This window comes from Enhydra lutris, unplaced genomic scaffold (assembly GCF_002288905.1).
Source record: "Enhydra lutris kenyoni isolate GAN:26980312 unplaced genomic scaffold, ASM228890v2 scaffoldscaffold21, whole genome shotgun sequence".
Classification (NCBI taxonomy): Eukaryota; Metazoa; Chordata; class Mammalia; order Carnivora; family Mustelidae; genus Enhydra; species Enhydra lutris.
This window is the reverse complement of record NW_019154105.1, coordinates 59,571,958-59,598,040: the sequence shown is the minus strand read 5'-3', so window position 1 is coordinate 59,598,040 and position 26,083 is coordinate 59,571,958.

Below are 26,083 nucleotides of genomic sequence, written 5' to 3'. Positions count from 1 at the left end.
TAAGAGGGTAAATCTCATGTTAAGTCTTCTTACGAAAATTAAAAAAAAACAACTAAATAAAACCGAATAAATTAAATATATCACTCCCCTGCTAAATAACCCTTTGATGGTGTCCCATTATTATTATTTTTTAATTTAGATTCGGATAGCTAATATATAGTACATCATTAGTTTCAGATGTAGTTCAATAATTTGTAAGTTGCACATAACACCCAGTGCTCATCACATCACATGCCCTCCTTAAAGCCCATCACCCATATACTCCATCCCCCCACCCACTCCTCTCCAGCAACCCTCAGTTTGTTTCTTAGAGTTAAGAGTCTCTCATAGTTTTTCTCCCTCTCTGATAACTTCCCATTCAGTTTTCCTTCCCTTTCCTTCCATTCCCCTTCCTCTGCCCTGTTTCTTGTATTCCACATATGAATGAAACCATGTGATAATTGTCTTTCTCTGATTGGCCTATTTTGTTCACCATAATACCCTCCAGTTCTACCCATGTCGATGTAAATGGTAAGTATTCATCCTTTCTGATGGCCGAGTAATATTCCAATATGTATATATACCACTTCTTTATTCATTCATCTGTAAGTGGATATCTCGGCTTTTTCCACAGTTTGGCTATTGTGGACATTGCTGCTATAAACATTGGGATGTAGGTGCCCTTTTGTATCACTATGCTGTTGAATCTTTGGGTTAAATACTTACTAGTGCAATTGCTTTCCATTACCTATAGTTTCTACATGGCTTGGCTCAGGTATGCTTTTCCCTCCTCAACATTGATGGCATTGGCCTTGGGATTCTAGAACTTTCAAAACACGTTCTTACTTGAGGACTTTTGCTTTTGCTGGCTCTTCTGCTTGGACTTAGCCTCCTTGGGCTTGGTTGGCCTCATTTCAACATTCTGGTGAAATGTTAACTCCTGGTGGGGCATCCCTGACAACCCATTAACACTGTAGCTGTTTTATCTTCTTCATGTTGCTCATCCTTACCTTCAGTGAGGATACTGAGCTGCCCACTGGCTTACTTGCCATCCCCTCCACTAGGAAGGGTGCTCTTTGAAGGAACAAACCTTGTAGTCTTATTCAATGTGGTAGGCTTATCAGATACAACACAAGACATCTAGTTAAATCTGTATTTCAGATAAACAATGAGTACATTTTCATTACAAAAACTAACAGCATACAACATATACAGAAAAAGTTTTTGTTCTCATATTGTTATTTGCTAAATATGCTAGTCCTGGGCCCAAGGACTGTCCAAGGGCCAGCACCTTCATACATTTTTGTTGAAAGAAAAAAATAAAAAGAAGAAAGAAATAGTAAGAAAAATAGCCATAAAACAAAGCCTGCAGACTGAATTCCTTGTACCTTTTGCCTCTGTGTTCCTAGCACCTTGCCAATGCTTGACCTATGATAGGTACAAAGTAAGAATGTGCTAAGTAAATGGGAAGGGATGGGGTGTCAAGGAGTCCTCCATGTCAGATGGCCAGTTTCATCTTGCAATTGGAAAACAGTAGCAGAGAGCAGGAGCATTTTCCAGTCAAACAGTGAGGGTAATTTTAGCTAAATAAAGCTGAAAGCAGATACTGGAAGGGGGCTTACATTAAAAAAACAAAAACAAAAAACAAACAAACAAACAAACAAAACTTCTTGCCTCATTCATAAAAGAAGATGTGTAATGATGGTCTAGGCCCTGGGTGATGGGATGGGATGGGATGGGATGGTGACTTGGAGACCAGACTTTAATCTTTCTTCTCTACAAGCCTCTAGAACCACTTCTAACTTCAAATTCACTGCATGGTTCTAAGATGGCTGCCAGAAAAGCCAGTGGATGGAAGCTGGTCATCGTGTCCACATTCTAGGCAGGCAGCTGGCACGAGCAGGCAAGGACAAAAGATCGTTCATCCCATCCCTCTAAGAAATCTTCCTGTAAGCCTCTCATAAATAACCTCTTGAGTCTCATTGGTCAGGACTTTACCTCATGACTACTCCCAGCTGTAAAGGAACTGGAAATATTGTTTTGATTTCAGGTGGTCCTATGTGCTTTGCTAAAAAGGATATATATATATATATGTATACACACACATACACACATATACATATATATGTATACACACACACACACACACACACACACATATATATATATATTTAAGATTTTATTTATTTGACAGAGAGAGATAACAAGTAGTCAGAGCACCAGGCAGAGAGAGGGGGAAGTGAGCTCCCCACCAAGCAGAGAGCCCAATTCAGGGCTTGATCCCAGCTTGATTCCAGGACCCTGAGATCATGACCTGAGCCAAAGGCAGAGGCTTAACCCATTGATCCACCCAGGCCCCCCAAGGTGGTCTGTTATTAAGAGCAGAGAAGAATGATGCAGGGGAGCAATGAACAGCCTCTGCCATAGGTAGAGAGAGACAGATAGATTCCCAGTGTGTCCTCAGTCTGCTGTACCATGTGCTACTCATATAGCCTTATAAGTGTGGAGACAGAACTGGACTGAGACTCTTATCCATGTGTCCCAGAGACTCCTCAGATCCTTTGGCTGCTGGGCCTTCTGTAGCATTGACCAGTGCTTGAATAGTGGGGGTCAGAGCCTGGAGTGTGGACCTTTGTGTTAATCTGAGACCATCTGTGTTGAAGAGATCACAGTGTATTCATAGTCTAAAGAACACTGTGGAGACCCAGAAGTGGTTTATACTGCTGGAATTAAAATACAGAGACAGAACTAGGGATGAGATGGTGATAGGGAGTCAGACAAAAGTCAAGGAGTGTGTCTGATCCATTGTTCCAGGATCCCAATAGATCTCAACATACTGAAGTAACAGTAGGAGCATAATGAGGCAGAATTGAACAGGAATCAAATGGCCTACACTTGAGTCCAAGAGAAAAACAAGATAGACTGATGTGATTCAATACCAGCAGGATAAAAAACCACTGAGGTCCTTTCATTGGTAGAAATATGACCCATGCTGGAGTAGGGTGATACTTTGTTCATGCCCTATTGTCAATAGGAGCACAGAACTGAGGTGAGGGAGGTGACAGCCATGCTCCATTGTGCACGAGTTAGACCACACCTGGAATATTGCTTTTGGTTCTGGGCTTTCCACTTCAAAGGAAAATGACAGACCAGAGTTTTAAAAAAAGAGCTACCAACCTGCCTGTCTGCTTAACATTTTTATCAATCACTTGGGTCATGCCTGTTTATCAAATTTCCGGATTACTCTAGTTTGACAGGCAGCAAATATAGTGACTGACAGAATCCATCAAGAAGAACATTGAGGCAAAGTCAACCTATGAAATTGAAAATTGATTAAGGTAAAGTCCTGAATTTTGGTCAATCAACTGGTCAAGGGGATGAAGGAGACAGGGCACATCAAGATGCCATTTTGTGTGTGTGTGTGTGTGTATATTTGCACGTGTGTGTGCATGTGTGCAAGTGTCACTAAGTGGTGAACTGCCAAGAGGCCTCTGCCTGGGACTGACCTTCATGACTTTACCCCAGCCCAGGAGTTTGACCTCGGCTTTGGGGAATCATATGCTCCAAATGTTCCAGAGCCTATTGACCTTGAGGAGAACAACTCATGCTAACAATGCTTACAGAAGACCAAGGAAAAATAAAAACTGATGCCAAATGTACTGATCTTTAACATCAAATATCCTTTTTCTTGCAGAAAAACAACATGGGCAACTAAATACAACTCCTAAGGCCTTATGAGGGAGATGGAATGGAAAGAGGGATGTGAGTAGTGTGATTTGAACACTCAGTGATGTCATGTTGAAGGAGCCTAATGCATGCTTCTTTCTAATGTGGACATTCCCACACTGGAAACATCTAGATAACCCCTAGATATGTCAGGTTGCAAGCAACTTTTATAGGCCTTAGAAATCATTTTGTCTCTTTAAGATGATTTTGTGAGTTCTGTTTTGTTCTTTTACTTGTATTTTCTACAGCTCTTAGAAAACAACCTTATTTCCTTTTTGCTCTAGAGCTGGGGTGCATCAGCTTATCCTTTCCTTTGTTCTGAGGTTCCAGGGTGGCATGGAAAGAGGGGGTGACCCAGAAGGATTAAGCTTATTAATACTTCATCACTGTCTACCCCTAGAAAGCTCAAAGTCACTGTCTCCCAGGCATTTCTCTGGAGGGAAGGAACATTCCTTGCTCTCCAAATCTGCTATCCTTTAAGGGTAGGCTACCAGATATCCTTAATCAGTGTTCTGCCCTGGTCTAGCCTCCTAGGTGAGCATGCAAACAATCCCAATGCACTGGCTTTGACTCTTCCCCATGCCCACCTTTCCCAGTGGATGACCATATGCATTCATTTACATGTTCGAATGGATTCCTCCTTCCACCCTCTATTTATTGATGTTCTTGTCACATATCCCCTAGGAACTCATTGTATCAGTTAAGATCTCAGTGAGAAACAGATGGCACACTCACATTAGGGTAATTTGAGAAGAATTTTGTAAAAGACTATTTACAAAGCTGAAAGCAGGGTTTAGGGAAAGCACAAAGTCTAATACTACAGGGCTATGAAATCTAGTTGCCATTTTAAGACTGAAGGTATGGGGAGAAGGGAAAGAGAATCAGGAGTCAGGGTGCCTGTGTGGAATGAAGCTCACAGCAGGACCTCTGACCTTGGACATAACCAGCATGGCAGTCCCATAGCAATGGTAATAAATGCTACATTCCTGATTGCCTCTCTCCTTTCAAACTCCTATTGTTGTGCAACACTAGCCAGTTGTAAATCAGTGGGCAAGGGAGCCCATTGGTGTCTAAGAAGTTCAGCTTCTGAGGGTATGGTAGAGTGGATAAAGGTAGAGGATGGGTTCAGGGGGGCAACCAGAAGAATCCAGTAAAACCACTGAAGGCTAGACTTTGTGGTCAACATCTTTATCTTCTTGCTGTCTCACCTTCATACAGTAGGTTAGTAGCAGTTCACTTGATTATGAGTTTCTCTCAGTAAGAGACTGACCTTTGACTCTTACATTTTGCATCTAGCACAGTCCCCAAAAGACGATTCATAGATGTTTATGGGATGTTTGGTGAGTGAGTGAATGAATGAATGAATGAATGAATGAATAGAATGAAGTGATCTCAATGTGAATATGTCCTTATTTTTTGCTCACTACAGTACTTTCTGCAGGCAGCCACTTCCTTGTCTCACCTGTGGGCCCCTAGGACCAGTTCCTGTTACTGAATTTCTATATCACTCTCCTGTACCTAGACTGACCTAATGAGGTCTTGGGAGGCTTTGCTTCATCAGAGGAGTGTCGTCAAAGAGCTCTTGTGTGGGACACAGCTTCTGTTCTTGGGATGCCTCACTTTCCAGCAGACAGGACTTCTGCAACAGGTACTTAGTTCTTGTCCTTCTTCAAGGTTCCTGAAGGAAATCATTTCTGTTCACTTTAGGCAGATGGGATCACTTTCTCCCTGATACACTCCCATTAGATGAACTGTTAAACATCCTGTTTTTCATTTGTCATATTCTAGGCTCTGTACTAAGACCTGAGAATGTTCAGGTGGATAAGAGATAGTTGGACACAAGGGACAAAGAACAGCAGTCTAGAGGGAGAGAAGACAAGTAATAGGTAATTATAAGTGTGATAAGTGGTATGTCGTAGGAAAACCAGACCGTGTGGAAACAGGATGAGAAGAATTTAACCTAAACTAGAGGTTCAAGGAATTCTTTCTGTGGGTGGGGGTATCTGATCTTGTAGGCTAGGAAAGAACTAAGCAGTGGAAAATGAGAAAGATATCCCAAGCCAAGTGAAGAGATGAGAGAAGCCTGACATAGCCTGTCAAGAAAATGAGAGAAGCCTGACATAGCATGGCCAAATCTGTATTTGAACAAATATGTATGAGCAAAATTGTATTTTACTGGTAAAAGCTGAGGCATGGTGGGCTGAGATGCAGGTAGTTCAAGGAGCAGATAGGAGGTAGGGTGGGGAAGCCTTCATAGGCTAAGCTTAGCAGTCATCAGGACTGTGACAAGGGTGAGTGAGTGAAGCATTTACTTCAGATGCCAAATTTAAAGAGGCTTTAACTATGGAATATTATACCTCCATCAGAAAGGTTGGATAATCAACTTTTGTATCAACATGGATGGGACTGGGAGAGATTATGCTGAGTGAAATAAGTCAAGTAGAGAGAATCAATTATCATATGGTTTCGCTTACTTGTGGAGCATAAAGAATGACATGGAGGACATTGGGAGATGGAGAGGAGAAATGGGTTGGGGGAAATTGGAGGGGAGACAAACCCTGAAAGACTGTGGACTCTGAGAAACAAACTGAGCATTTTGGAGGGGAGGGGATGAGGGTTGGGTGAGCCTGGTGGTGGGTATTATGGAGGGCTCATATTGCATGCAGCACTGGGTGTAGTGCAAAAACAATGAATTCTGGAACACTGAAAATAAATTAAAAATATAAAAAACCCTCAATAATCAAGATAAAAATATCAAATTTTTAAATAGTAATGGGTTAGGGGCGCCTGGGTGGCTCAGTGGGTTAAAGCCTCTGCTTTTGGCTAAGGTCCTGGTCTCAGGGTCCTGAGATCGAGCCCCACATCAGGCTCTCTGCTCAGCAGGGAGCCTGCTTCCTCCTCTCTCTCTCTGCCTGCCTCTCTGCCTACTTGTGATCTGTCTGTCAAATAAATAAATAAATAAATAAATCTTTAAAAAAAATAGTAATGGGTTAGTTTTACTAATCTTTTTTTCTTTTTGCCTCAGGCTCCAATATGGCTCAGCATGGCACTGTTACTGATCTTGTGTTTATTGCATTAAAATATTACTTATTTCTTCAATAATTATTGCTGGGACAACTCTACATCCATATACAAAAGAATGAAGCTGGACCCCTACCTCACACCATATACAAACCTTAGCTGCAAGTATGTCATAGTCCTAAATGTATGGACAATAAAACTCCCAGTAGGAAACACCAGAATTAATCTTTATGATCTTGGATTAAGCAATGATTTCATAGACATGACACCAAAACCACAAGCAATACAAGAAAAGATTGATAAATGGGACTTGAGACTGTTGTGGTTTTAAGGATACCATCAAGAAGGGACAAGGATAACTCAAAGACAGGGAGAAAATATGTGCAAGTTATATACTTGATAAGGGACTTGTATCTAGAATATGTAAGAAACACTTCCAATTCAAGGATAAAAGGACAACTCTAACTAAAAACAGGGCAAATGATTTCTGTAGACATTTCTGCAAAGAGGACTTATGAATGGCGGCTAATAATCACATGAAGTGATGCTCAGCATCCTTATCCGTTTGGGAAATGGAAATCAAAACCACAATGAGGTAGTACTTCACTCTCCCGAGAATGACTGTAATAAAAAAGAGCATTATAAATATTGGTGGAGATGTGGTTAAAGTGCAACCATTCTATGTTGCTGGTGGTAATGTAAAATGGTACAACCACTTTGGAAAACAGTTTGGCAGCTCCTCAGAAAGTCAAGCATAGAGATAGTATGTGATCCAGCAATTCCACTCCTAGGTATTCTCCCAAGAGAAATGAAAACATACGTCCACAAAAAACTTGTAAATGAATTTTGACAGCAGTATATGTTGTAGCCAAAAGATAGAAACCACCCCTTGGATATCCATCAGCTGACAGAAGGATCAATAAAATGTGTCACATCTGTACAATGGAATAGCATGTGACCATGAAAAAAGGAAGGAATTACTGATCCATGCTGCAACACAGATGACCCTTGGAAAGATGCCATGTGAAGGAGGCCAAGTCACCAAAGAGCACATGTTCTGTGATTCCATTTCCATGAAATGTCTAGAATATGCAAATAAGTAGAGATTATTGATTGTTTAGGCCTGGAGCAAGTGGCAAGGATGCTGGAGAGTGATTGTTAACAGGTATAAGGCCACTTTTGGGGATGGGTAGAGCTGTTCTAAAATTAGAATACAATGGTAATGGTTGCACAATATACCAAATCATCGAATTATGTACTTCAAATAGTGTGGCACCTGGGTGGATCAGTAGGTTAAGTGTCTGCCTTTGGCTCAGGTCATGATTCCAGTGTCCTGGGATCAAGTCCCGAATTGGGGGTCCCTGCTCCACAGGGAGCCTGCTTCTCCCTCTGCCTGGTTGCTCCTCCTGCTTCAGTGTGCTCTCTCTGAGAAATAAATAAATAAAATCTTTAAGAAAAAAACAAATAGGCAACTTTTTTTTGGTTTGTAAAATGGTATTGTAATAAAGTTGTTTATATATTATTTATCTTGATTTCTGAGTGTTTTGGCACATCCTTAAGTTTTGTCCCTGGGGAAAGTGTCTCACTTGCTTCACCCTTGTGCAGATCCCAGGAGTTAGAGTTCATCCTGTGGACTGTAGAAAACCTTTGGAGGGTTTAAAGCAGGGGAAGGTCAGGTTTGCCTTTGGGCACATGTCTTTGTGGCAGGGTGGAGGATGGCTAGAGGTGGGCGATGGCAGAGGCAGGGTCTCCGTCTGGGGGGCAGTTGTGACTTCTTCCCTAACGCATGGGCATGGCACAGAGAATGTGTATGGATAACTGGTTAGAAGGAAAAATTGATGAGCTTGGTTGGGAAGGAGAAGTCTCAGATCACTCTTAGGCTTCTGGGTGGGTGACTTGGTGTATCTTAGTACACTGACTAAGGGATATATATGAGATGATGACTTCAGTGCTGAACTTGGTTGAGTCCTGGGCTCCTTATGAAGTGCCCAGGAGAATAAAACACCAGCTCATTATCATATTGTATTATCCCCCTGCTTAAACCTTTATTGCAGTCTACTGCTTGTAGGGTAAACCCCGGTCCCCGGTGGTGGCCTCCCAGGCTCTCATGGACCTCTTCTACCTCTCACTCCAACTTCATCTCATTTGATCTCTTTCTCACTCCCTCAGTTCAGCACCTCAGGCCTTCTTTCTGCTCCTGGAACATGCCAAAGAATGTCCTTTCTCTGGGACCTAAAACTCAATTCTTCTTCCTGGACTCTTCTTCCTTTAATGTTCTTCCCTCCTGTACTTTGAAGGATGCTATGATTACACAGGGCCCAGCCAGACAACGCAGGATAATCTCTCTATCTAAAGGTCAGCTGATTAGCAGCCCTAATTCCATCTTCGACCTTATTCCTCCTTTACCACATGCCCCAACATGTTCACAGTTCTGGGGGTTAAGAATGTGGACATCTTTGCGGGGCCAGTACTTTGCTTTCCACACCCAGCTTTCATCCTTCACTAGACTTTCACAATTTTCATTACCATTTTCATTCATCTGGTTTTCTTACCTAGCAGGATGAAATATCATGGGAATCTTCAGCCTGTTAACATAGGTAAAATCTTGATGGTAGGTGGGAATGTGGAAAATAATGCTTCTCAAGCATGTCTGTCCATCAGAAGTTGTTCACTTGTTCACACACTCAACAATGTTTATAAGTCATCTCCTTAGTACCAGACCAGTGAACAAGAAGGACTATAGATGCCTCTTTCCCAGACCTTACATCTTTGTAGGGTGTCAAATAATATAGATGCTGGGGCCCCATCTGACACCCTAGCCACTTTGAAGAAGGATGACTAATCACTAAATGGCAAGTTAGAATCATTCAAATCTATTTTTGTCCCTACTAATTTGACCATCCTTCCAGAGCAAGAGATTTTTTTGGGGAACAGTACTTCTAAAGCCATCTGTGGTGGAGGACAAATTGCTATTTAATTTCCAATCCATTGTAGGCTGATGCTTTTGTACAATACAAAAAGTAAAAGCAAAATACTAAAAAAAAAAGAAAAAAAAAGAAAGAAATGTTGGCTGGTTGTCATGGCAGTGTTAAATGCCTATAAAAGTTGTTAAACTTAGTATAGTTTCTATACTAACCTTGTCATAAGCAGATGACTAATGTTTCTCAGAGTGGGCCTCATCCTGGCCTCTCTGACTTAGTCTCAGTTTTTCATCTGTAAAATGGGAAATCCTTTTATATAAAGAGAGTTATTATGAGGAGTTGATTAGATAATGCAAATCACCAAGATATTTGATGGTAGTTATTAAGGTCCACTTAATAAGTGGTTGTTATTAATGTCCATGGTTATTATGCTTTAATATTTCTTAATAACACTGTATTATTCAATTTTTGATGTCATAAAAACCAAATTGGAGTTCCTCTGATTCTTTAGTAGAAAGAGGCATCTTTCTAGCTTATCATAAAAACAATGTAGATTTTATGTATCTGTGCTTGGGATTTGTTTTTCTCTATAATCAACAATCCAGACAAAACATGCCTGAATACTGTTGATGAATAATAATCATTGAGAAACCCCATTTGCTTTTTAAACACCAGCCAGATGTTACCCTTCCCCACTGCAAACTGTGCCTACCCTCGGGCGCATTAGACAAAATGCTGGCTGTCACCAACTGACAAGGTCTGGGGATTGGCTCTTTTTAAATAGCCACAAGGTCATGGGGATTAAACGTTCTCCAGGGAGTCACAGGAAAAGTAGAATGTCAGCATTGCCTTTTTTTCCTTGAAGATGTCTCAGTGACATTTTCAGAAAGGAGGGACTGCTACTACCTGTCAGCACAGAATGGGGAACACAAGGTTAGATGCAAAGCGAGAAGGTTACTTACCACCTGGAGATTGGCAATGCTGCCAGTGTAGCCTCATTCTGAGAACCAGGGCTAGCTGAGAGAGCAAGAAAACTCTTTCAAAGGCTGGAAAAAGGAGACAATGGCTGATAATGAGAAGCAACCTGGCAAAGGGAGAGAGCTAGCACTTTGGGGATCAATGGTCCTGCATCTGACTCCCAAAACCTGGTGCTTGCTGATCTTGTGACCTCAGGCTCATGACATTGCACCTCTGACCATGGAACCTCCCTTAGAGGATCATCTTGAATGTTAGTGATATTGTGCATTAGTGCCTGGGACATAGTGAGTGACTGGGGAGTTTAGCTGTTGCTGATCCCGTCCCCATCACCCAAGCTACAATCAGCGAAAATTCTTGTAGCCCCATTTCTCGGTTTGTCATCTTTTTAAACTTTTGTACATGAATGACTCTAGTTAATGTTCATACATTACAGATGCCAGCAGTTCCCTCAACCACGCACGTTGGATGTTCTCTCTCTATCTAGATTCAAAAATTGTGATCCTTAACAAGAAGTGTGTGTGAGCCTGTGTATAAGTGAGTGTGTGAGTGAGTGTAGGCATGCTGTGTGTGTGCTGTGTGTCTGGGAGTTTTTACTAAATGTCTGTAGCATCATTGAGTAAGGGTCTCATTACACTGTGCTCCTTAGTCTACAAAAGACCTTGTGTTGGACGTTTTGTCTCCAGAGTTTCCACCAGACTGAGACAAAATCAGAAAGCTTAAACCTCTTCTTTGAAAAGAAAAACGTGAAGTGAAAATCATGCTTGTTCCTTAACTGAATGGGAAGAATGGACAGAGAATTTTGCAGAGAGAGAACACAATAAGTAGATTTAAAAGTATTCATTTATGGTGGAGCAGTGCTCTAAGTTACCTTTCCTTGTGGTAATCCAAAAATGGAAAAATCCAAAATATTTATGATCCAGTGAATTAATTAAAGTACATTGTCAGCTGGGCTAATCAGCCTGTGGCAAAGGTGTCAGGTAAAATTAAATTTGCCTGTGCTCTGTGCTCTATCACATGTTTGAGATCAGATAAGAACTCTCTGAACTCAGGGAGATGTCAGTTTAATCTTAGCTGCCCAGGATCTAACCTGGTAATGCTGAGGACTATGATACTGCCAGTGTTTGTGAATCCTGGTCTGGAGAGTTGGAGTCACTGGTACAACTACTGAAGAAACCACCATATTCCAAAAAATCTGAGATACTACTAATGGTAAGACACACCTAAGATAAGGTAAGACACACCTAAGATAACCTCTGTTAATCCTTCTCCTTACCTATAAGAAAGAAAGAAAAACCCCTAAATTGTCAACTACTATTAACACCACATCAGTTGTAAGGTGAATCCTGACTGCAAAGGTATTAAAGTGTGAAAAAAAAATGTGTATCTTACAATGTATAAACTACCATAGTGGTAATAGACAAATTGTTGTTGAGTAGTTAAGCTGTGCAAAGACCTCACCAAGCCTATTTTACTTCGGTCCCACTATACGTTTTGTAGATTTCACTTTGGTACATAAGGTCTTTCTCTCACCTTGTTTCAGGCTGCCAGCAGATAGAAGCACTGAGTCTTCTAGTCTCATTTACTGAATTCTCATAACTTCTGGGACTCCCCCTGTCCCTCTGTACTCAAGGTGAAGCCTCCATCAGGGGATTTTCCTGCTAGATTTTCTTTGGGGGAACTCCAAATTCTTCATCTCTTTATTATGTAGAGCAAGTTCTTCTTCCCACGTTGTGTCCCTGGATTTACAGAGCCAAGACACCCAGGACTTTAACAAAGCAAAGTTCCCACAACTGGAAAAATCTATCTTTTTTAGAAGGCAGAATACCAAGCATCTATTTTTAGCTGTACTTGCTCCTTGGGGCCTCACCCCTTAGCTGAAATACCTTGTCCACTATTTCTTCTAAAATAAAAATGCAGCATCTTTCACAAGGGAGAGTTTTATAATAGATGCTAAGATATTCTTTTTCCAACGTCATTGTCTCTGTGTATAATGCAGTGTGTGCATGTATGTGCAACTGATTAATGAGAGACAGTCTATGATGTATGAGACAGGGCACCTTTCCTGTATGGAAAGGGTTCTACCTGAGGGGTGAAATCATCGCTTGTTTCCATCTTCTCTGCTAAACCAACTAGGTGAAGCTTGCCTGGGAGATAGAAACTGCACTAGAGTGGGAGATCCTTCGGTCAGGTAGAAGATTCACGTTTGGGTAATTTTTGGCTGTACATGGTACTTTAATTGGTAACAACAGCAGCTGATATGAATTGAGCACTTTCTGTGTGTGAGGCCCTGTGTGATGGAGATAGAAGTTATTCTAACTCACACGCCACATACCAGAAATGGAGGCTGAAGTTTATTAGTAACTTGCTCAAGGTCGCACAGTATATTAGAGAACATTAATGATGACAGTGGTGATAATTTTGGTTCTCATAACAGAGTCTAGGTAGTTAAGAAAGCATGGATCTCCTGGCACCTGGGTGGCTCAGTTGGTTAAGCATCTGACTCTTGATTTCGGCTCAGGTCATGATCTTGGGGTTGTGAGATCCAGCCCCTTTCAGACTCTGTGCTGTGCTTGGAACCTGCTCAGGATTCTCTCTCTCCCTCTGCTCCTACCCCCCTCCCCTTCTCTAAAGAAAAAGAAAGGCACGGTTCCTGGGTGGCTCAGTGGTTATAAATAAATAAAATATTAAAAAAAATAAAGAAAGAAAGGCATGGGTCTCCTGCGGGGTGTTCGTGACACAAATTTGGAGCCACTCCTGGAATCACAAAGTGCCTTAGGAGACCTGAGCCACAGATTGAAAGCTGGTTGCAATGGTTGCAGAGGGAGACGATGGCCCTGGCCTTCTCCTTTGTGGAGGATTTCTTATCTGTGGATCTAGGGACTGTGGGTTAGGGAGAATAACATTGGCTCTTGTGGACTCTTTAACACTTTAAATTTTACTTTCTATCATGCAGCCTGGCACAGAACACACATAAATCCCTCCTTCTCCTTCACAACTCTAGTGTATTTTATAATTTAGCAACTGTAAAAATGAGTAAGTACAATTAACAATGCAGAGTGAAAGACAGTGCTCCTATAACTGGTTATAAGTCAACTGAATCTCATTATTAAAGGATATAACGATCCTAATTAATATCCTGGTTTTCTGATCTTTCCATAAATCAGAAGGCTATACCTAGCTTTCTGCCTTCTTAGTTTTAGTATCAGGTTCAGAGCTAGATGGAGCCCATTTTGCTCCTTCTTGACCTTGACGTTACTCAAGGGATTCTGTGGTGTGGCATAAACAGAGTGAAGGTAGGGCACCTGGGTGACTCATTAGGTTAAGCATCTGCCTTCGGCTCAGGTCAAGATCTCAGGGTTCTTGGATGGAGCCCCGCATCAAGCTCCCTGCTCAGCTAAGAGTTGGCTTCTCCATTTTCCTTTGTCGGTCTCCCTGCTTGTGCTCTCTGACGCCCTCTCTCTCTCTCTCAAATAAATACATAAAATCTTTAAAAAAGAAAGAAAAGGGCACCTGGGTGGCTCAGTGGGTTAAGCCTCTGCCTTCGGCTCAGGTCATGATCTCAGGGTCCTGGAATCGAGTCCCGCATCGGGCTCTCCGCTCAGCGGAGAACCTGCTTCCTCCTCTATCTCTCTCTTTGCCTGCCTCTCTGCCTACTTGTGATCTCTCTCTGTGAAATAAATAAATAAAATCTTTAAAAAAAAAAAAAAGAAAGAAAAGAGGGAAGATAGCTACAGTACAGTTGTTGTGAGCCCAGCATAAAGTATTACCTTGTCAGATCACTGGGTTGTACACCTGAAACTGATGTAACTATTATATGGCATCTGTATTGAAATAGGAAAATTATATATATATATAAAAAGAGCAAAGGGCTGTGAGTCAGGATCTTTGTCCTGGCCAAGTCCCTGCTCTAGCCCTCCATGTGGGCTCCGGGGTCAACCTGGGGACCAACAGCTCCTGATGGCCGGATGGACTTTGGGAGAGTGGGTTTCTATGGGCTTTTTGGAGAGGCAACAAAGGAGAAGCAGGTTTAGCCGTCAAAAATCATGGTATGGAGCATTTGGAACCTGATGTTTCTTCTTGATATTTATGAGCAGATGTATAATCAGGACTGGACCTTGAGAGAGCAGCAGCAGGGGTTTTAGGGGCAGATGGGGGAGAAAAGAAGGATGGAAGGCAAATGGAGAATGCCACAGGGATTCCTGCTTAAGGCTCCCTAGGTCTTCCGCTGGAGCCAAATACATCACTTAAAAGGCTGAATAATGTCTCCTCCTACTATTACCTTTGCTGGCCAGAAAAAAATGAGATATCTATTCAGCATTATAGCCCTAGTCTTGTCCCCAGGGATCTACATTTTGTGTTGCTTCCTTTTCTCCTGCCAGGGAAAATGGCCTATCTGTTTAATAAAGAAATTCATGCCATTCCTCATTTGCCTGCAGACATTAAACTTCAGGTGAGATGTGGGCTTTTCTGTTACTTTCTAAATAAGTCCAGCTTTTGGGATGGGTGCCTATGAGGAAAACATGAGCTAAGATGCACTAGTGCTTCAAAGGGCCAGGTTAGAGTCCAAAATGAGGAAGATGAAGCTGGAGTGGTTGATTTAGATTTGTTGGAATTGTGTGTTAGGGGATTTCATAAGAACTCCAAATGGGTTAAAGGGGAAAGTGCTCGAGAAAGGCCTGCCCATCCTCCCTAGTGCTAGTGGTCTCACATTTGCTTCTGACTGCCCCCTTTTCTGCTGATAGAGACCTTATCATCATCATTAACATTAATAACTCCTTATCCCTACAAAGCACTTGACATGATTTTAATGATTATACATCCCATAATAACCCAGGGAAGGAGACTAGTAGGTAGTCATTTATCTCCTTTTACAAAGAGGGAAACTGAGACCCAGAGAAAGTAACTGCTTTGACCACAGACATGCATTTAGTAAGTGACATGGCTGATATTAGAGTGGCCACACTCCCTTTCTCTCCACATCCAGCACTACTGCCCTCGTTTGAGCCTCATTCTTTCTCATTTGGATCATTACCACCCCACTTCTAGTCCTTTGCATCTGTAATAGTCAATGTAACATTTGGTAGAGTCATCTTCCTACAACAAGGCTTAAATCATGTCTGCAGTCTTCCTTCAAAATCTTTACTCTCTCCCCACATCTCACTACCCAAAGTTCAACATCCTTGCGAGATGCTCAGAGCCTCTGATAATCTGGTCTCAGACGATATACCTGAGATATTCTAACAATGCTGAGCACTCATCATTAGTCAGACACACCTACCTTCTTACCCATCGGAGCATTTGCTTGTGCTCTTCCTTCAGCATGGAGCACTCTTCCTTCTTTCATCTCTAATTTAAATCCTGCTCATCTTTTAAGGTTCGGTTCAAATGCCACCTCTTTTATGGAGTCTTCCCTGATTACCCCAGTCAAAATTGATAGCTCCTTTCTTTTCTGTTGCTGTACTTCCTTATAGTCTTGTTTTACTCTACTCTGTGTCGTAGTTCATAGTGCAAAGGTCTGATCTTCTCTACATTTTGAATTCTTTGAAGGGGGTCAGGAATCGCCTTGTTCTTCATTCACGCCCCTGGTAGATATGCAGGGAACACTTATTTACTGCAGGAATTTGTTAATAGGACATGCTAGTACCCAAAGAAAGTCAACAAACAAGTAAACAGAGTAAGTGTTGCACTTATAGGGAAATGGACCGCTTGGGGCCCTATAGAGCAGTGATTCTATACATTGCTTGTGCCCTAAGCCAATCTTCCTATCTGGCTGCAGAAAAGTGATCTGGAATACTTGTTGGAGATACTGATTCCTGGGCTCTTATTCCAGAGCTTTTTATCTGGGAGTGTGAGCTTTAATAGGTTGCCCAGGTGACTGTATGCTAAACAATGCTTGGGAGCCACTGACACCACATGTGTGAATCTTTAAGAACGCTTTTCATCTGTAAAATGAGTAAAGTTGGCTAAAGATAGATTACATTCCTTCATGAGACTGGGATTACTATTTTTGGATACTTGTCTTAGCTACAAGTCCCTGAGGCTTAAAACTGGTCCTGTAGTGTTCTGTCCCCCCAGGCATAATACGAGTGGCTTCCTGATAGGGGCAGGAAGATGCTTTGATTTTAGTCTTCTCACTATTTTAACTTTCCCTGTTTTCTGATTCTTACCTCATCCTTTTGAGTTCCCAAGTCTTATGATTTTTTACTGCCTGTCATGTTTGCATATCCTTTTTTTTATCCTCAAAATGCTACCAAACTGCTTGTTTGATGAACACATCTCCTTCCTCCTGCACAGAGAATCTTCCTTTCATTGGTTTCATATTCCTGTCTTCTCCCTTTGATCCATTGTTATCCAGTTCTTGGCATTTTTCCTGACATTCAGGTGTCATCTAGTGTAGCCAACTCTGTGAAACCTCATGTGAATCTATTCAGAGGAAGATCTGCTGGGAATGTTTCTTCTTATATTAAATATCTCACCTCAAAGGTAGATGAAGCAATACATCAGGGTCGGTGTCTATTGGTGTTCTGCACACTCACCAAGATATCAGAATTCTGGGGGCACCTGGGTGGCTCAGTGGGTTAAAGCCTCTGCCTTCGGCTCAGGTCATGATCTCGGGATCCTGGGATCGAGCCCTGCATTGGGCTTTCTACTCAGCATATGGCCTGCTTCCCCCCTCTCTCTGCCTGCCTCTTTGACTACTTGTGATCTCTGTCTGTCAAATAAATAAATACAATCTTTAAAAAAAAAGGTATCAGAATTCTGGAGCACTGGGTGTGGTGCATAAAGTGAATCTTGGAACACTGAAAAAATTAAATTAAATTAAAAAATTTAAAAAAAGAATTATAAATTGGGTTTTCTTGTTACTGAAGAAAGAATATATCCCTTGCTTTTATGTATTTAGTGTAATTGAACATGGAGGACTATTTGCACCATAAAAAGGCCAATGATGGGCCCCTGGGTGGCTCAGTCAGTTAAGCGTCTGCCTTCGGCTCAGGTCTGAGATTGAGCCCCATACTGGGCTCCCTGTTCAGCGGGGAAGCCTGCTTCTCTCTCTCCCACTCCCCCTGCTTGTGTTCCCTCTCTTGCTTGTCTCTCTCTCCGTCAAATAAATACAATCTTTAAAAAAAAAGCCCAGTGATAATACCAAGAGCCACAACTTTTTTTATTCTTAGCAGCGTCATCAGTGTTAACATTAATACTACTACTTCTACTATTTCTATCACTACCAAAATGTATTGAGTGACTGCTATATCGGGAATACTCAGAAAACATTATGAAGCAGGAATTATATATAATGTCTATATATAATGTCTATATTTGTGTCTATATAATGACTATATAATGTCTATATTTGTGGATACTGTGGCTCAGAGAATTTGGGCATCTCACCAAGGGTCACACAAATGGTAAGCAGAAATGGAGCCAAGACTCCTCATGCCTCGTTTGTCTGACTCTAGAACCTATATATTATCCTTTTTTCTTGTCCTTTCCTTGATACAAACATAAACTTCTGTTTCCAGAAGGTTGTACACTGTAAAGTTAGATCAGTTAAGGTTAACTAAGGTTAAAGTTAGATCAATTTCTTACCAGAAACAGAATTCAACTCAGATGCTTCAATTGAAGAAATTTTAAAGAAGGGATGACTTATGAAGGTATGGGGGGTGATTAACAAAACAATATGGGGTATTGAGGTGGCACTAGGGGACCCTATCTCTATCTCCAGGACTGCAAGAACTTAAACATAGAACATTAAAATCAATAGATTTTTAAATGTTCTATGTTTGGATAGAGTTATTTTCATGACTTTAATAACTTCTTGATTTATTGTTTCCTTTAGGAGAATATCCTCTTTGTCCCTTTCTAATTTCTTTTTGCCTCCTACTTTATTTTTTCTCTTTTGGCATCAAAATTGCCATTTTACTTCATATTTGCCTGCCACAGCTCATTAATTTATTCACCTTCAACTTTTGAAATAGTCCTTTAAGTGGGTCTGTTGTATACAATGAACTACTAGATCTTGTTTTTAAATCCAATCCACAGGTCTCTGACTTTTGAGAAGAGAGTTTAGTCTCTTAATATTTAATGCAGTTTTACACATTTTCAAACATCTTTTGGCCATATTTTTTATTGTTTGCTTTTTAAGCTTACTGTATGTTCCCTATCTTGTAAGGTTTTATTTACTTCTTTTCATATAGAAACATTTCTCCAAGTATATTTCAAAGAGAGCCTTTGTGTAGTAACCCAAGTTAAGTCCTATGTACCTGAAGATACTCTGGCATTCAAAAAGAAGTTTAGAGGGATGTAAAATTTTAGCTTCAGAGTTTTTTCTGTGTGTTTCTTTTCCTGCCGAGAAATCAGATGTCAATTAGATCTTTGTTTCATTGTAGGTGACCTTTTCCTTTGGAAGCTTTTAAATCATTTTTCAAGTGTTTATTGATGTTATTTTTCTCTTTGTTAGGTTAAAGTATGCGTGGTTTATTGTAAGTTTGGATTCTATAAATGTTTCAATCACATATATATCTTTTTAGGATTTTATTTATTTATTTAACAGAGAGAGAGAGAGATCACAAGTAGGCAGAGAGGCAGGAAGAGGGAGAGGGGGAAGCAGGCTCCCTGTTGAACAGAGAGCTCAATGCAGGGCTTGATCCCAGGACCCTGAGACCATGATCTGAGCCGAAGGCAGAAACTTAACCCACTGAGCCACCCGGGCACCCCCACATCTGTTTTTCTAATTTTAAAAAGTTATTGGTCATATATTTGCATATTTTCTCCCTCATATTTTCCCCTCTTTCTAGGGGTCCTCTGGTGCATATGCTGATGCTTATAATGACCGATTTTCTTCTTCCATACTTTTCATCCCTGTATCCATTCCTGATGCTACTGATTGCATCTCTGATTTAATTTTTCAATGTACTGATTTATTTTGCAGTTATATTCATTCCGTTATTCAATCCATCTGCTGAATTCTTTTAAAAAGATTTTATTTATTTATTTGAGAGAGAGAAAGAGAGCAAACACATGAGAAAGAACATGGGGAAGAGGGGCAGAGGGAAATGGAGAAGTGACTCCCCACTGAGCAGGGATCCCAATGTGGAGCTCTATCCCAGGACCCTGGGATCATGACCTGAGCTAAAGGCAGATGCTTAACTGACTGAGCCACCCAGGCACCCCAATTTCCTGAATTCTTTTTCTCAACTATAAGTATTGTGTTTTTCATGCATAGTGCCTTTATTTTGTTATTTTTTGAAAATAACTTTGTACCTGGTTTACTTCTCGGATATCCTCTTTATCCTTTTTATGGGGACATTTAATAAACATTTTTAATTTTCTTTAGTTTTATCTGATATATTAATTTTCTTCAGCTGGCACAGACAATTTAGTGCGTCATATTTCTGTCAGGACTGCAGTAAAGTGAGGTAGTCAGAGTACATGCTTTGGAGCCAGACTTCCTACTTTCAAAGCGCAGCTCTGCCCATGGTTAAGCAAATCACTTAACCTCTCTGTGCTTTCCTTCTTTCATATTTAAAACTGGGATAACAGAGTAGTTGTGAGGATTGAGGAGATTGATATCTGTAGCATGTAGAACCATGCCTCACACACACTCAGTGCCGGATAAGTTTTTACTATTATTACCAGAGCCATTTTACTCCTAGGATATGGTGTTATTTTCCCCTCTAAGCTGGTATTTTCCTATTTTTTTTCAGCATTAAAGGGTAAATTCTAGGCCTTGGCTGTCATTTCCTATAGAAGAGAAGGAGTTGCCACATCTCAGTTACAACCCCTGCCTCTGCCCTGGCACTGACTCTCTTGCAGATTTTCATCTCCTTCGGTTGCAAATACCTGGCTTTTGGGTTTAGAGGTGTGGGAGGAAGAAGACTTTGGTCAGCCTGTGTATGTAGTTCAATGCTCCCCCTTCAGAGGACTGCTGGGCCATTCTGATGCTACCCTATTACTGTTGCCTTGCAGTGGTCTGCCCGGACATCTTCTCCTCTGGATGGTTGTGTCTCCTACCCCTTTCCACCCCATTTTCAGGGGTCCCCATTACCTTCTCTTACTCCTTGAATTCTCATAGATCTTCTCCTAGTTCCAGAGATCCGTTGTCCATCCTTTCCCTATTTTTGGAGTTGCAAGTGTTGGATTATGTGGAGGGGACCAGCAGTCTTTGCTACTTTTCTGTCTTGTCAGGATGTTAAAATCATGATTCACTCTCTGACTTCCTAATGGAAGAAGTGGAGGCTCACCCTGGGAAGGGAACTGATGTTTACCATATTCCTGCTGTGCGTGAAGCATAGGTTCTAACAGCACATTGAATGCTCATGCGGATAGCAGTGCTCCCCTCTTCCCACTGGTGGGAACCGTGATATATACCTGATTCCAAATCCTCACAATAATTCCTGCAAGGAAGGCAACATTATCCATTTCTTGCCCAAGAGGATGTTGAAATTCTGAGAGGTTAGGTACTTGGATCAAGGGCACAGAGCCAGTAAGTGACAGAAGCTCCATGCTGTAAAGATGAGACCACACTGCCTTCCTCTTCTCTGCTTGGAGATCCTTGGTTATAAAGTGCCATGCCGAAGGCACAGAAGGTAACAGCTTTGCACCTAATTCTTGATCCTTTCTGCTCTCTGCCACCTGCTCCATCCTAAATCCCTGTTCTCTTCCTTCTCCTTGTCTGAGATGTAGACCAGTCCTTGGGTTACAGTCTGCTAGCTACTGAGTGGAAAAATACCACCAGAGAAAGGAGAAAGGAAAAAAAAAAAGTGAAGAGGAGAGGCAAACACCTTATTTATCACTCTCGACTTCATTACAAAAGATCCTGCAAAGCTCACAAAAAAATCAACGTGCAAATCATGTTATGGTTAATAAAACAGTAATTTAAGCCCCCCTGGCACTACCTGCGGTGTTCTGAGGTACTCAGGGTGCCCTTTCTGTGTTTCATTTTAGGGCCCAGTACAAAAGGTTTTCACCTTAACGTAATTAACTTTTTATCATTAAGATTCTGAAAAATTGAATTGTGTTGGACACAGGTCACCATAATGAGAATTTAATGGCGAAGTATTACAATGCAAGCTAAGCTTTGAATACGTGCTAAAGGCTTCACATTGCTACTGACCTATGCAAATTTTCATCTCAGTGGTCCCTATGCTTCCCCACTGTGGCATGGAGGGGCCCTCCCCGATTTCCTCTCATCTCCTTAAACAATGATTCCCTCATTTTCATATTAATTGCATCACTTAACTGAGATAATGCTCCCTCTGAAATGAGCAAAGGGATGAATCACTGAAACGGGTCATTATTCTTTTTTGCTTAACCAATTTCACAGGCCCCGCACAAAGCACGGCCTTCATTTGGCTTCCTATAATTGCTTATCATTAGGCCCAGCCGCCCCACGAAGTACCTTTTTATTTATTTAAGTCTCATCTCTGATGGATGGAAAATGAGTCACTTGCATATCTGAGGAGCCCAGATTATTGCAGGCAAGGGGTAGTGGAATACCCGGGAGGACTTTGGAGGCAGAAATTAAGGAGCGGATTGGGTGGACCTCCCAGCCCCTTGCCTGTTCCCACAGAGATTCCGGTGGGGCCTCAGCCATAAGGTGACCTAGGGGCATCCTGCAGCAGCTCCACTGGGGCCCGTAACCGAGAGGAGAGAGGGCTTGATCCCCACGACGATGGCAGCTCAGTGCCCACAGCGGGGGTGTCTGAGGCTGCCCTGGTGCCCCCTTCACCAGGGAACACAGTGCCCCGCCCACAGGCCTGGGGCAGGTGAAGTCTGACCTTGACCTTCTTATTCTGGACCTGTCCGCCCAAGATGGCTAAGGGTGCAGGGAAAACCTGCGGTTCATTCTCTCCCCAGCGCCCCTCCCCTATAGCTGGCACTGCGTGGGGAATGAGAGGGACACAAGAAAAGGACATTTTCCGAGGGAAATTATGTTGTTATCAACCACAGACACACTCAGAAAGGCATCAAAGAGAGAACGACTGCCTCGTCAGGCAAAGGAAAAACTCCTATTAGCCTGTCAGGAGATCTGGACGGAAGCATTCCCAGGAGGTTTACTGGAGCACACGGTGTACTTTTGTTCCTGTGCCTAGGAGGGCCGTCTTGGAGCCAGCCATCAATGGCCTCGCAATCCGCAAGGCGTTCTCGTAATATTGTTTCCCAGATGTCGCTGCTGTGACTCATGTCCCAGCCTGTTTGGTGCCTGCTGTAATTTTACCTGTAAGTCTTATGCTCGTCACCACGACTCTTTGGCTTGGCACCCCTACCCTCACATTAACCATCAAGAGCCTGACCTGACAAATAACTTGTCTGAGAAAGAAGGACAGTTTCTCTTTGTTGCTGTTTGTGACGTCCCTGGGATTGATGATAGGGACTGAAATGCAGCCTGCACTGTGACCCTTTTTGACACAGAAGGCAGATGACTTTGGGAGTACACTAGGGGCACTTTGATGAGAACAGGAGTTGGCATCAGATGGTGGTTCTCAAAATGTGGTCCCCAAACTAGCAGCATCAGCATCATCCAGGACCTTGTTAGAAATACTGATTCTCAGGTCCCACCCAGGACTGCTGGGACAGGACTGCAGATGGGCTCCAGGAACCTGGGTCTCACAAGCTCTCTGGGTCATTCTGATGCTCAACCATATTCTGATTGGATTGTTCTATTCTTTCAGAATGTTCTCATATGCAGCACCTCACTGGCTTTTCACCACAATCCCGGAATACTGGCAGGAAAAGGCAAAGCTGTGGCATTATCCCCATTCTGCAGATGGCAAGGTAAAGGTTATAGAGATTATGTGACTGGCTGAGGATGTCCCAACCTGTTGGAGCTAGAAATTGTCTGCCCACAATCAGACCACTCCAGCTCAGTGTGCAAAGACAAAGATGAATCTTCCAGAGGGAATAAAATCCCCAGGATTAACAGCAGAACATGGAAAGGGAGGTTTTCCATAATCCTCGAGGTATAATTAAAACCACATTAGAAACTACCCTGGGACACCTGGGTGGCTCAGTTGTTAAGCGTCTGCCTTCAACTCAGGTCATGATCCCAAGTCCTGGGCTTGAGCCTCACATGGGGCTCCGTCCTCATGTGGAAGCAGGAAGCAGGAAGCAGGAAGCAGGAAGCAGGAAGCCTGCTTCTCCCTATCCCACTCCCCCATCCCCCCACTCGTGTTCCCCCTCTCGCTGTGTCTCTCTCTGTCAAATAAATAAATAAAATCTTAAAAAAATAAAAAAGCCACACCCTTTCGGCTAACAGCAACACTGGGCCCTACCACCTCTTACCAGCTTGGCCAAGGTCCCAACTCTCAGAGCCTTGGCTTCCTGATCATAAAATGGGGTCAGTAATAGAAGCATTTATATTAGAGGCTCTTTTGAGAGTCAAAGAACATAATGTATGTGAATTCATTGGCATACCTTCTATCATAGCCAGCAGTTAATAAAAGATTATAGTATTATTATCATTAGGAATTAAAAGACAGGTAAAGATATCTCAACCCTTAGCTGTTCAAAATGATAAGATCAGCAGACATTTACTGAGCCCCTCCCACAGGCCCTGGTTTGTGTAGTGGGATCCTCTTGCAGGCATGGGACAGGATGATGGGTGGGGTCTGTAAAAGCTGTGAGAGAGGGCTGGCACTAGGGGAGAAGCATTATCTGGAGTGGCCATGGGGGGCAGAGCTGGGGGGACACTGAGCTGTGTTCAGGAAGAGGCACGTGGCCCGGCGTTAGGAACATAGAACCTGTAGGGTGAGACTGAATGGTGGTTGAGTTATGATGACAGAATCTGGCAGATGGGGATGTAGTTTGCAGGGGAGGTTTCTCTAAGTCATTTAGGGCCAGGTCTGTGAGCTGTGGATGGCAAATGAGGTTCATTTATATGTGGGGCTGTTTTTCTGTCATGGGGGTGGTCTGATGGTTTGAAAGGCTCACAGTGGCTCTCTGCTATGCTAGATGCTACAACAGATTAAATCTCAATATTGTATTTTTGAAAAGATATTGAGAACAGCTATGGGTGAGCCCTTTTCCTGTGTCCAGCAACCACAGGGGGAAAGGAACGCAAGAACTTTTGTGGTGTCTCCCTCTTTCTTAGGAGAGAAGACATGACTCTGAGTGGTTAAGGTGGGCCCCAGGGTTAATTCTTGCAGCTGGTTGGGAAAGGCTTCTCAGAGGCTGTTCTCCAGGCTTGCTTCTCACTTGTTCCCATTCCACCAGCCTCCCTTAAGATTTGTTTTCTAGGTGGGAGGTGGGGAGCCTGTGGACCAGCCACATTCTCTATCCCATATTTTACCAGAACTCTGCTAAGGAATATCTGATGCTTGCATGGCTATTATTTATTGCTTCTATATTTAATTACTACACATGTAATTAATAAATACATCATAGCAAATGTATCAGTTAATTAATACATGTTATAGACTGAAAATTTTTGTACACCGCCCCCTTCCCCCACCTTAATTCATATGTTGAGACCTTAACCTGCAATGTGATGGTGTTTGGAGGTGGGACCATATTGAGGTAATTAGGTTTAGATGAAGTTGAAATGATGGTGGGCTCCCCATGTTGGGAATAGCATCCTTATATGAAGAAATAGAGAAACCAGAGCTTGCTGTCTTTGACATGTAAGGATAAGAAGGTCCTCACCAGGAACTGATTCAACCAGAAACTAGATCTTGGGCTTCCAGCCTCCCAGAACAATGAGAAATGTTGTTTAAGGCACCAGCCTGTGATATTTTGTTCTAGCAGTGTGAGCTTGTAACCAAACCAGCATGAGTTCGCTCCCGGTGCATCAGAATCAGTACTCAGTCAAGCTGTCAACAAAATTATTTGCAGCAGTAAGTCATTTAGGGCCAGGAGATCACAGGGAATGGCTTGCAAAACCATGGCTCCCCTAAAGAGGGTGAATGGGTTTCTTTGGTTTAGGGTTAAGATGAATATTTAGATTGGGAAGCCTTGTCATGGTATGTAGAGGCAGGCATAAGGTTGCATATGCACCTTAGAAAACGTGGTTATCCATACATTGTGTGTTATGTGAATGAGGCTGAGGCTCCTTCCTGGGAGGAGATTTTAGTGTTAGAATGAGGTAAAGGTAATGGTAAGTCATTCCAGAGGTCACTCCATGGTATCCATGTGGGCTCGAGTCAGGGGATTGGCTCAAAAGGTCTGGGTAGTCTGGGATGGGGTGGTTTTGGAGTTTCATTTGCCTGAATAAAGAGGTAAGCTGGAAAGAAGAGCTGAAGGAAAAATGTAAAATAGAGGTCAGTGAGTATAAGCAGGTGGGCAGTAAATGTCAGGTCTTGGGTTCTAGTGGGTGACAAGCTGACCAAATCAATACACGAGTCAATAGTTTGCTTCCTGTTTGACCTTTGCAAACTGACCCTGTGACTGTATCTTATTGGTTGGATTCCAGAAGGTAGGAAGTGTGTGTGGCCCCCAGCCTCCTGACAGAACCTGTAGGCCTC